Genomic DNA, 12,877 nt, shown 5'->3' on the forward strand with positions numbered 1-12,877 from the left:
TGCTGGGTTACTATGCTGACAGCCTGCTCCTTCCACCGCTGATGCAGGGGTGTGGAACACCACTCCATTGATCCCCCCCCCCATTCGTTGGATCTCCTGGCATAAGCTAGAGTATTGTTATGTGGAGACAGAAACAGACACTGCCCCGAAGAGCTTAGCTGACGCAGAGAAGACAGACAAAGGAAGGAGCCTTGTTCCCATTTTACAGCTGGGGAAACTGAGGCACAGAGTCTTGCCCCAGGTCACCCAAGGACTCAGTGGCAGAGCCGTGAATTGAAATGTGATCTCCTGATCCCCAGCCCATTGGCTCAATCACAAGACCAACCTTCCCCCATGTGACCTTCACCCTGGACCTGTGTAGAACTGCACCCCCCATGTTAGGGCAGTGAGAATTTTCTCTAGCCCAGGGATTTTGAACGCATTTTAAGAACCTGTGGAAACCTGAGGCTTTGGTTACTGCAGAGCCTTTCTCAGCCCACTAGCCCCTGCCAGGGTAGCTGGATCGTTCGTGCTGACACATGGGTTCTGTCTGCCCTGCCCTCCTCCTTGTCGAAGTCACTTATACTTGTGCAAAGTGAGACTGAAACATTCCCAAAGCAGAATCTCCCCTCACCCTCTGTGCACAGATGCCACTCAGGCCTGATTCTCCATCACAATCAGGTCGCTTTGTGACAGTTTTCAGAGTAGCAGCCGTGTTAGTCTGTATCTGCAAAAAGAACAGGAGGATTTGTGGCACCTTAGAGACAAACAAATTCATTTGAGCTTAAGCTTTCGTGAGCTACAGCTCACTTCATCGGATGCATTCAGTGGAAAATACAGTGGGGGGATTTATCTACACAGAGAACATGAAACAATGGGTGTTACCATACACACTGTAACAAGAGGATCAGGAAAGGTGAGCTATTACTAGCAGGAGAGCCGGGGGGGGGTGGGGGGGGTAAGGGGCAGGACCTTTTGTCGTGATAATCAAGGTGGGCCATTTCCAGCACTTGACAAGAACGTCGGGGGGTGGGGCGGAATAAAGAAGGGGAAATAATTTTACTTGGTGTAATGACCCATCCACTCCCAGTCTTTGTTCAAGCCTAAGTTAACTGTATCCAGTTTGCAAATTAATTCCAATTCAGCAGTCTCTCGTTGGAGTCTGTTTTTGAAGTTTTTTTGTTGAAGAATTGCAATTTTTAGGTCTGTAATCGAGTGACCAGAGAGACTGAAGTTTCAGAGTAGCAGCCGTGTTAGTCTGTATTCACAAAAAGAAAAGGAGGACTTGTGGCACCTTAGAGACTAACAAATTTATTTGAGCATCTCCAACTGGTTTCTGAATGTTATAATTCTTGACCTCTGATTTGTGTCCATTTATTCTTTTAAGTAGAGACTGTCCGGTTTGGCCAATGTACATGGCAAAGGGGCATTGCTGGCACATGATGGCATATATCACATTGGTGGATGTACCGGTGAACGAGCCTCTGGTAGTGTGGCTGATGTGATTAGGCCCTGTGATGGTGTCCCCTGAATAAATATGTGGACACAGTTGGCAACGGGCTTTGTTGCAAGGATAGGTTCCTGGGTTAGTGTTTTTGTTGTGTGGTGTGTGGTTGCTGGTGCGTATTTGCTTCAGGTCGCTTTGTGCTGCTCTGGAAGTGTAAACGCACCTTAAAATGGATGCAAACAGCCCCCTGGAAACTCCCTATGCAAGGGATCTCTGTGGCTGGTGTGGAGCTTTTGTAAAGACCTTGCAAACAGCCTGCCCCCAGGCCCCCCAATACAGGGTGGATTGGGGGTGTGGCCAGAGCACACTGTGCTATAGCTTTAGCCCATGCTGCCCAGGGCTCATGGGGAGCAGAATGAAATTAGAGCAGCCCTGAGGCGGCTCTAAATTCTGCTGAGGGCTGGACAGGGCCCTGCAGAGTCCCAGAACACGGGGAGCACAAAGGCAGCCTCTTCATTTGTTGAACCTGCCTTATTGATTGACTGCACCGTGTTGATTCCCAACCACAGGGTCTATGTGATTGAGAGCCAGGCCCCATGTACTTCTTCTGAGGGAGGGGAGACTGTGACAAGAGGTGTTAATCATGGGAAGTTGGCTACACTGTATGTCCGCAACCAGACGCTCTTGTTTCCCGTCTGTTCAGATAAGACCCTCTCATTAGACTCTTTGCTTGTTCTGGGAAATTCACCCGTTGATGGTGACAGATGCAACTGCCTGCATTGCTCAGACACGTTATCCGGCCTGTGCACATTTCCTACTGTGGGCAAAGCCACAGGGGCAGTGAATGTTCTTTTCTACTCTCCCTTGGTCCTGATCTCAAACCAGCCCCAGGCCAGATCCCCACTTTGTGTCAATCGGCCATAGGCAGTAGGTCCAATTTACACCTGCTGATGACATGGCCCGTTGTTTGCTAGTTTGTCAATGGGCCGTCAAATGACTTGAGGCCTAGAACGAACCCTGCAGCTGGGCCGGAGAGTCCAGCTTCACAACGGAGAAACATCTGACAGTTATTGCAACATTACCCTGCCCTACGGATACCAGACCTCCCCTGTGTGCAAAATCCCTGGTCCTGTTCATATGCAAACACAGCAACAAAACCAGCTTTGAGGAGGAGCTGATCACATCCCCCAGCATCACCTGGGCAGGGCTGTCTCTGGAGCACCGAGGAAGAGCTGGGTTCTGTCTCCCAGCCAGTAGCAGAGTAATGGTGGCCAAGGCTGGATCTTACATACCCAGTCACAGTCTGACGTCACCACTGCAGTGACAACCCCCTGCTCTGAGTGTGCGTGAAGTGAGAGCCCCTGCCAATGGCATGGAAGAGAACCAGGGCCAGACAGTCCCATTAGAGTGCTGAGCTGAAATACCCCCATTTCTCTGCACTCAGGAGAGCGGGATTTGGAGTTAAGACACTGGCCTGGCGCTTGAAAACCATGAAGTGACCTCCTAGCGTGGTCATGGAAAGCAGTTTGCAGAAGTAGGTTGTTATCTGGAGACTGAGCTGGAGGTGTTGCCAAAAAAAACCCTGGTCATCCTAGATGCAGAACTGGTGGTTTCAGATGTTTGCTAACTGGTATGGCCTTGCACAAAGTAGGGGTGGCTGAAGATATTTCTACATATTGATGAATGGATTGAAACAGTGAACAGTTGCAAAAGTAAAACACAACAAAGGAGATGCTGTTTTGTGCCCATGGGAGTCTGTTCCCATTCGCAGCACAACAGACTTTGCACATGCACAAGACCTATTAAGTAGAGCGGGTGGAAAATTTCCCCATGGAGCGGGTTTTTCATGGGAAAATGCTGGTTGGACAAAATCAAAATGTTCTGCGGGAACGGGCCAATTCCAATGCAATTTCGTTTAGAAAAAATCAAAGCCAGTGGCTTTGGGAAGGTGAAACTCTCCATGTTGATTTTTAGTTTACGTTACATGATGCATCGCAATAGGAAATTTAAACGTTGAAATCGAAACCATCGACTGAAAGCCAAATTTTAGACACTCCTTTGGCGGGAGAGTTCGAATTCGGCCGTTTCGTTCCCGTCTGGAAGGAACGTCAACTTCAAAACCCTGACACTTCCTGCGAAGGGAAATTCCGGTCCCTGCCCAGCTCCTGCAGACAGACAAACAGCAGCGGAGGGATGAGGCCTTTGGCAAGGTCAAGCTTGGTCTCAGGTGACTGGGCTCCCATTGGAGGGAGAGCAGCACTGGCTGGCTCACGCTTCACCGCTGGCGGTAGAGGCAGGGTGAAAACATAGCAGGAGCTCTGCCTGCCCCCCCTGCAGCTAGCCCTAGCTCGCCCCATGGCTGCAGCGCCGGAGTCTCTTGGTTCTGAACCAGCCCTGCTCCAGCACCCAGTGTAGGGGGTTTAGGGGCACAACCAAAGCATAGACAGGATGCACAAGCCCATCCGTTCCAGCTGCAAGAACAGAGCGTGTGTGTGTGAGAGCCAGGCCCCAGGTGTTTCTTGTACAATCACAGGCAGGGCAGGAGCTATCTGGCAGTTATTTGTGTTGCTGGGGGAAGGGAAGAGGTGTTTAGTTTGGGGGTTTGGTTACACGTTATCCCGGCAAAAACCTTGTGTGGGCCTGGTGCCAAACATACGTGTGGGCCCCCATGGGGGCAATGGAGCATGGTGCGGGGGGGCCAGCCCCCGGAGCGAGGGGCCGGCCAGGGGTATGGCATGGCAGGGGCGGCCCCGCTCTGCCCAGCCCAATGGGAGGGCACTATTTACAAACCGGCAGCTGCCAGACGCACAGCGTCCTGCCCGGCCCTGTGTTGCCAGCATGCCCCTTTCTCTCGCGGGGTGAGCCATGCCGTGCCACACAGCCCCCCCACCCAACACTGGAACCCCCCCCATCAGTTCCCTATGGCCAGAGCCCCCTCAGACCCACTTTGCCCAGACCCCCCCCCGAGTCTGCCACAAATGCACAGCGCCCTGCACACCACCACCCCCCTCCGGTGCCTCCCTGTGCATAGCCCCACCACAACTGTCCGGCACCCCCCACACTCTAGTGCCCCAACACACAGATCTTCCCCACCCCCTCACAGCCCAGCGCCGCCCCAGGTCCCCCACAGACCCACTCCCCCAAGCCCTACCTCCTGGCCGCACTCACCGGCCCTCTGGGAGGCGACTGTGTCTGCCGGGCTGAGCTGCCAATGCAGCCAGGGCTGGTCCCGGGGCGGAGAATCAGGCTGGCCCGCCGGGAGTGGCGCGACCAGCCAGGCCAGGGCCTGCCCCAGCCAGCCTCCCTCAGGACCCACTTTCCTGGAGGGGCCCAGCCAAGCCCCCCACACACACACACACACACATTGTCCCCCCATCAACTGGCTGAGACTGGCCAGGCTTCTGCACCAGTCCCAGGTGGCTCAGCTCCAGGGAGACAGGTGGGACTGCACAGGTGGTGGGAAGCAGAGGCTGCCCAGAGCCGGAGGTGGACTGGGGTCCAGCCAGGGGGCAGAGAGAATCATAGAATATCAGGGTAGGAAGAGACCTCAGGAGGTCGTCTAGTCCAACCCCCTGCTCAAAGCAGGACCAACCCCAACTAAATCATCCCAGCCAGGGCTATGTCAAGCCTGACCTTAAAAACCTCTAAGGAAGGAGATTCCACCACCTCCCTGGGTAACGCATTCCAGTGTTTCACCACCCTCCTAGTGAAACAGTGTTTCCTAATAACCAATCTAAACCTCCCCCACTGCAACTTGAGACCATTACTCCTCGTTCTGTCATCTGCTACCATGGAGAACAGCCCAGCCCCATCCTCTTTGGAATCCCCCTTCAGATAGTTGAAGGCTGCTGTCAAATCCCCCCTCACTCTTCTCTTCTGGAGACTAAAAAAGCCCAGTTCCCTCAGCCTCTCCTCGTAAGTCATGTGCCCCAGCCCACTGATCATTTTCGTTGCCCTCCGCTGGGCTCTCTCCAATTTGTACACAACCCTTCCATAGTGGGGGGACCAAAACTGGACGCAGTACTCCAGGTGTGGCCTCACCAATGTCGAATAGAGGGGAACGATCACGTCCCTCGATCTGCTGGCCATGCTCCTACTAATACAGCCCAGTATGCCGTTAGCCTTCTTAGCAACAAGGACACACTGTTGACTCATATCCAGCTTCTCGTTCACTGTAACCCCTAGGTCCTTTCCTGCTGAACTGCTGCCGAGCCATTCGGTCCCTAGTCTGTAGCGGTGCCTGGGATTCTTCCATCCTAAGTGCAGGACTCCGCACTTGTCCTTGTTGAACCTCATCAGATTTCCTTTGGCCCAATCCTCCAATTTGCCTAGGTCCCTCTGTATCCTATCCCTACCCTCCAGCGTATCCACCTCTCCCCCCGGCTTAGTGTCATCTGCAGACTTGCTGAGGGTGCAGTCCACACCATCCTCCAGATCCTTAATGAAGATGTTGAACAAAACCGGCCCCAGGACTTAGGTTCCCTGTAAGCTGCACAGCCAGGCAGCAGCCTATTTAGCACCGGGCAGGCGTGGCCGGAGTGGCCCAGACCCCGGAGTGGCCCAGCCCAGCCCAGACCTAGGTGCGGCTGGAGCAGCCCGGCCCAGCTCCAGACATGGCCAGGGAGGTGCAGCCTAGCCCCAGTCCCAGCCCGGGTGGAGCGGCCCAGACCCAGATGCAGCTGGAGCACCCCTCCCCTGGCCCAAACCCAGCCCTGGCCCGGACCTGCTGGGGCCAGGGAAGGGGCACCTATCCTGCAGCCCCAGCCGTGGAGCTGCCGTGGCGGGGAGAGGTGCCTCTCCCTCACAGCTCAGGTGTTGCTGAGGGGAGAGAGAGCTGGGGGAGTCCTCTCTCCTCGCCGCAGACCCATAGCCCCCTCCCGCACCCCACAGCCCAGGGACATCCCCTGCGGTTCAGAGCCTGTCCTTTGCCTCCAGCCCCACAGCCCTGGCTGAGGATGGTGTGAGGAGAGGCCTGCCCCCCTGGGGGACTGTCACCAGCTGGGGCAGGTTAGAGCAACTGCCCCTTCCCCGGCTCCTCTAGGCTACCCCAGTGCTGGGGCCAAGAGCCAGGGGCCCGGCACAGCACCCGCCCGCTGCCGTGACCAGCTGTGAATCCGGCCCTGGGAGGCTGGTTTGTGGGGTGCAGAGGGTGGGTGCTGCATGGGACAGGGGCCAGGGTGGGTGTGAGGCAGGTGGGTCGATGCGGCGGGTGCAGGAAAGGTGCTCAGTGAGTGCAGAGAGGAGGGGAAGCAGGGGGATGGGAAGGAACCTGCAGACACAGAGAGGGTCAAAGGGGGGTTCCTTTAGGGAGGGGACAGACCAGGACATGTCTGAGCACAGCGGGGAGCGGGGAGGGCTCAGGGGCAGGAGGGGAGTGGCCAGAGGAGTTAGGGATGAGGGGGTGGGTGGATGGAGCTAGAAGAGGAGGGTGGATGGGGGAGCTTGAGGTTTACGATGAAGGAGGGACAATAACCCCACCTAATGGCTAGTGCACTGCACTGCTCTGGGGCTTGAGCGACCTGGGTTCTATTCCCGCCACTGACCTACTGGGTGACCTTGGGCACCTCACTTCCCTTCTTTGTGCCTCAGTTTTCCCTCCCATCCTTTTTCTATCTAGACTATCAGCTCTTCAAGGCCAGGCCTGTCTCTCATGCTGTTTCTGTGCAGCTCCCAGCACACTGGGGCCGGTGGGTGCTCCTGGAACACTGGTAATAATAAGTAGAGGGCGATCTCAAGGGGGGCGATCGTGGGGAGGGCAGAGTACTGTGGGATTTTGCCATCTTCTGTTCTGAGAAGTTGGCTAGATCCTGGGCAGAGAAGGGGGCGAGGGCTGGAGGAGGGAGTCTGAAGGGGAGACGAGGTGAGGTGCGTTGCAGACCCTGGACTCAATGCAGGAGAAGCAGGGCTGGGCAGTGAGACGTTAGGCAGAGCTGTACCAGGAGCAAACTCGCTTGCAGGGCAGGAAGTGGCGTCTGAGCATACGGTTTCCAAACATGAGGCCCAGCTGCAGAGCAAGTTTGTGGTTTGGGGCGGTTTATGCATTTCAGAGCAGCAGATTAAGTTGTGGTGAGGTGAGAAGTCTTGTCTGCATTTGTGACCACATTTCAGCACCAAAGTGCTGTATTTTTCACACCAGATTCGTGTCTCTGTTGTGTTTGTTGTTGAAAATGGTTCCCGTCAGACATAACCCTGAGACCTGGGTACCAGGAGAGTTCTTCACACTACAGGGCGGAATCCCACAGCCGTGTCTGCTTCCTGCGTAGATAATGTTGTGTGAGCTTTGTCCTTGGGCTACCTTGCACACTGAGTCCCACACATGCGCCTTGACAGGCTGAGAGGGATGACGTGGTGGGAGCCAGGGCCAGGGCTTATAGAGACACCAGCTACCATCCAATGCACCTAGCGAATCCCAGGAGCAGACCACAGAACTGCTCTGTCTCATCCTCCATAAGAGATGCATGATCGGGGCACCAGAAGACGGGGGGCGGGGACCAGGGGGCCATGGCCCCATCACTTTTAAAAGTGGGAGGGCTATGTTTTTTTCCTGGCTTAAGGGCAAGCAACAGGGGAGGAAGGCGGGAAAAGGACCGAGCGGCGGGCAGGGCCTTTGGAGAAGGGGTGGAACAGGGGTGGGGCTTCATGGGGAGGGGTGGAACATGGGCTGGGCTTTGGGGGGAGTGGTGGGGTGGGGGAGGGTCCATGGTCTGGGTGCTTGTGTCCCCCCCGCCAGTTCTAAGGAGCTTCCAGCACTCCTGTTCTTGAGGTCTCACATAGACATGTGACCCTGTCACATGATACTGGAATCCATCTTAAACCTTCTACCTTTCCATTGAGAGAAAGGGGTGGGGGCCAAGCACAGACAAAAGGCTTCCGCCTTGTGCAAAAGCAATAAAAGGGAGTGGAGCAGGAGAAAGGGGGCGGCCAGTCATGAGAAAACCCCTGCTTACCACCTGGAACTAGAACTTATCTGCGGGAACTAACAAGGACTGTACCAAGGACTGGGCCCAGACTAGGAAGGAGTCTAGTCTGTGAAAGAAGCTTATTGGAACATCTCTGAGGGTGAGATATTACCTGTCATCAGTTTCTCAATGTATTAGGCTTAGACTTGCGTGTGCTGTTTTATTTTGCTTTGTGACTTACTTTGTTCTGTCTGTTATTACTTGAAACCACTTGAATCCTACTTTTATACTTAATAAAATCACTTTTGTTTATTAATAAACCCAGTGGAAGTAATTGTTACCTGTGGGGGCAAAAGGCTGTGCATATTTCTCTTTCTGTGTTAAAGAGGGAGAACACTTACGAGTTTTCCCTGTATAAGCTTTATACAGAATAAAATGGATTTATTTGGGGTTTACCTTGGACACGTTAAGCCATCTTTCTGTGTCTCAGTTCCTCAATCTACACACCTGCCACCTGACTTCTCCCTTGTAGATATAGGGCCTGATCCAAAGCCCATTGAAATCAACCTGGAGTTCTCTTCGCTTTACTGGGCTTTTATAAGGACCTTAAATTGCAAACATTTAGGGGCAGGGTCTGTCTCTTATTGTGGTCCTGTGCAGCTCCCAGTGTAATGGGGCCCTGATCTCAGCTGGGGCAGGGACTGTCTCTCGCTGTGGGTCTGTGCAGTACCTGGCACAATGGGGCCCTGATCTTATTTGGGGCAACAAGCTGCTTCCATAAAATACATCATCATAATAATATAATAGACCTAAATGAAGCATGTTCTCTTGGAATAAAGACTGAGTTGTAAAGTGACTAATACAAAATGTGGCATTTAAGCCTTGCAGTGATTTCAGGGTACTCTCCAAACTTAAACAGGTGCAGAAAGCAAGAACCCAAACTGATACATATTCAAAACTGAACTCAAAATAACCAGAAACTCACGGAGGGACACAGGTGTTGGTCATATCAGGAAGCCATATGGATGTTTTATCTCCACGGGAACCTACAGTCTAATCAGAAAGCCAATGAATGAGAAAAGATCTGACAAAATAATCCCCCTGGGGTAGAAATCACTCAGTGTAATTTCTGTAAAATATTTTACAAAGTCACTGACAACTGCACAGGGATCTTGTCTCTTTCAAGAAATCACTTAGGAATAAATATTGCCTCCCATCCCTGGGTACTGTCCACCTCGCACACACAGGGCTGGAGAGTGCCCTTGTGTAACGCAGCCCTGCAGGGACGTCCGGCAGAGAGAAGTGCCCCTCCATCCCCTCCAGCCCCTGCTTCAGCAGCTGTGTAACAGCTGGGTGGGGAGGGACTGGGAGAGATGGGAGCACCGCACCTAGGGGGGTGGCATTAATACTGCCCTATCTCCACTGGAATCAAACCTAACTAGTCTGTATTATTTCAATGGCTGTAGCCCAGAGCTGCATCAAGCACAAAACCAGGGCCCCATTGTGCAAGGTGCTGTACAAACTCCGTTTACACTCCAAGCGGAGGACAAAGGGCTACATTTCAGCCCCTACTTTCTGCCCCTGGCACCTCTGTCCCTGCTGCTGTGTGTGAGGACAGCCATGTCCCTGTAAACAGGCAGTGAATGATGTTACGTTAAATAGTAGCTGGCAAATTATAGCCCTTTCAAGGAGTTTGCTAGGCAGTGTAACTTACGAGTAGCTGGAGGGGAATGTAGCAGAACATAGCTAAGTAGAGGGTTTACCTTAAAATATATGAGAAAGGTTCTGACCTCACATTGGGTTTACACTGATGTAGCTCTACTGGTGTACACTGGTTTACACTGATGTAGCTCTACTGATGTAGCTCTGCTGTGGGGCTGCTCTGGATTTACAGTGGGGTCTGAGAGCCAAATCCAGCCCTGACTCCATTGACATGGGTGGAGTCACTCTGGATTTATCCTGGGGTCCTGAGATCCAAATCCAGCCGTGACTCCATTGACTGGAGTGAGGTCAGTCTGGATGGATCCCAGCGTGACTGAGATCAGAATCCACCCCTAACACTTTAAAAGGCCCACTTGGTTGGTTGCCTTTCCAGCTGCTTCCCCTCCTCTCCCATCATGGAACAATGTGCAACGATTTTAGCCTCCAGCAGGTGTGCAAAACGAGGAGGAGACACCGTCCTGGAACACATGAGTTATGAGGAGAGGCTGAGGGAGCTGGGATTGTTTAGCCTGCAGAAGAGAAGAATGAGGGGGGATTTGATAGCTGCTTTCAACTACCTGAAAGGGGGTTCCAAAGAGGATGGCTCTAGACTGTTCTCAATGGTAGCAGATGACAGAACGAGGAGTAATGGTCTCAAGTTGCAGTGAGAGAGGTTTAGGTTGGATATTAGGAAAAACTTTTTCACTAAGAGGGTGGTGAAACACTGGAATGCGTTACCTAGGGAGGTGGTGGAATCTCCTTCCTTAGAGGTTTTTAAGGTCAGGCTTGACAAAGCCCTGGCTGGGATGATTTAACTGGGAATTGGTCCTGCTTTGAGCAGGGGGTTGGACTAGATGACCTTCTGGGGTCCCTTCCAACCCTGATATTCTATGATTCTATGATTCTATTCCTGTGACACTTGCCCCTCTCGGGTTATCAGGTCCCTCCCTGGAGTCCTGGTTCCCTGCTCTAGATTTACGGTGATTGGCGGTTTTTAAAAGCAGGTTGGACAAACACCTGTCAGAGATGGTCTAGATAAGACTTAGTCCTGCCCTGGGGGCAGGGGACTGGCCGAGATGACCTCCCGAGGTCCCGTCCAGTTCTCTGATTCTATGAGTCCACTGCTGGGTGACCCAGTGGGGGATGCAGCCTCTAGTGGGTAAAACAGGCTTCAGCCCAGCTTCTGGGGCGGTCGCTTCCTGTCTGGTCTCCCCCAGGCAGCGTGGAGGAGTGTGAGAGCAGAAGGCCAGGGGAACCTGCAGGTCTGTGCACTCAGACACAGCCTACCGGAGGCTGGTGTATAACCAGGGCATCGGGATGCCGTGGGGATGGGCAAAGGGATAAACACGGAGACAGGAAACTATGGACCCAGAAGCCAGCCTGGGGTAGGATACATTCTGCATATAAGTTCCAGGAGGCTGGAAGGGGTGTGTGTGTCCATCCAACCCCCATCCCCGCTGACTCCGGCTTGCACAGAGACAGTTCCACATGGCCCGGAGTGGGAACGAGGCTGAGCAAGAGATGGGCAAAAATTGTCAACGTGAAACTTTTCGCCAGCCAAAAACTGCAGATTCCGGTCAATGGTAACATTTTATGGATGGGGAGTAAAATTCTTGGGGGGAAATTCAAGCTGAAACGCTTTCGTTTTCCACTCACGAGAGCTTTTCCTTTACAAATTTCCTTCTGTTTTATTTCATTAAAAAAAAAAAGTTTAAAAAACCCCCCAAGCCCAGAACTGAAATGAAATGTTTCCTTCAACCCCAAACTATTTCCCCCCCCTCGTTTCTTTGGAACAGCCAGTCAACCGAACAATCACTGTCTCACCCCGCTCTTGCTGTGCAACCTGGCTTCTGCATGGACGACGGGAGAATCCAGGCTGGGGTGACCCTCCGCTTGCAGATCAGCGGGATCCCCAGGGGACGCGATCCAGGCTGTCTCTTCGGAGCAGTCCAAAAAGTACCGACAGTCCCTCTGTGTTACGCTTTGCCCTGGCAGCGAATTTCCATTCGGGAGAATGGCATTCTCCAAGGGGAGAATGAATGAGTCCAGCCAGACCCCACTGCACTGCAAAGAGGCCGTGCTGGCAGGATGAGCGAGGCAGGTGCCCAAGGAATCCAAACCCCTAAGGGCTCTGTCGCGGGGGTAGCAGCCAGCCAGGGTGGGGCTCACGTGTTGGGTCTGGGCCATCATTAGTGTCTCTTCCTGCTGCGATGGCAGCTGGGTCTGCAGCAGGACGATCTCTGCTGTCTCCCCCCCCCCGTCAGGTGTGATTCTTTCTCATCCTTCAATCCCCCTGACAGCCAATCCCTACCTCATCTTAACCTAGGGTGACCAGATAGCACGTGTGAAAAATCGGGACGGGGTGGGGGGTAATAGGAGACTATATAAGAAGAGGACCCCAAAATCGGGACTGTCCCTATAAAATCGGGACATCTGGTCGCCCTATCCTAGCCACTAGACCCTGCCCCCATCTCAGAGCTGGGATAGAACCCAGGAGTCCTGGCTCCCAGCCCCACCCCCTTCTAACCACTAGCTCTAACCACTAAACTCCACTCCCCTCCCAGAGCCGGGGAGAGAACCCAGGAGTCCTAGCTCCCAGGCCCCCCTGCTCTACCACTAGACCCCCCACAGCTGGGGATGGAACCCAGGAATCCTGGCTCCCAGCGCCATCCCCTCTAACCACTAGACCCCACTCCCCCAGGAACTGGGGATGGAACCCAGGAGTCCTGGCTCCCAGTCTTCTCTGCTCTAAACACCAAAATATTTAACTCTCTCTAGCAGTGATGTGGCTTTTCCGGGGACTCCCTGGGGCTGAGTCCCGGCACCGTCCTGTCCCTGTTTCTCACGCTGG

The sequence above is a fragment of the Lepidochelys kempii genome, chromosome 14 (assembly GCF_965140285.1).
Source record: "Lepidochelys kempii isolate rLepKem1 chromosome 14, rLepKem1.hap1, whole genome shotgun sequence".
NCBI classification, from domain to species: Eukaryota; Metazoa; Chordata; order Testudines; family Cheloniidae; genus Lepidochelys; species Lepidochelys kempii.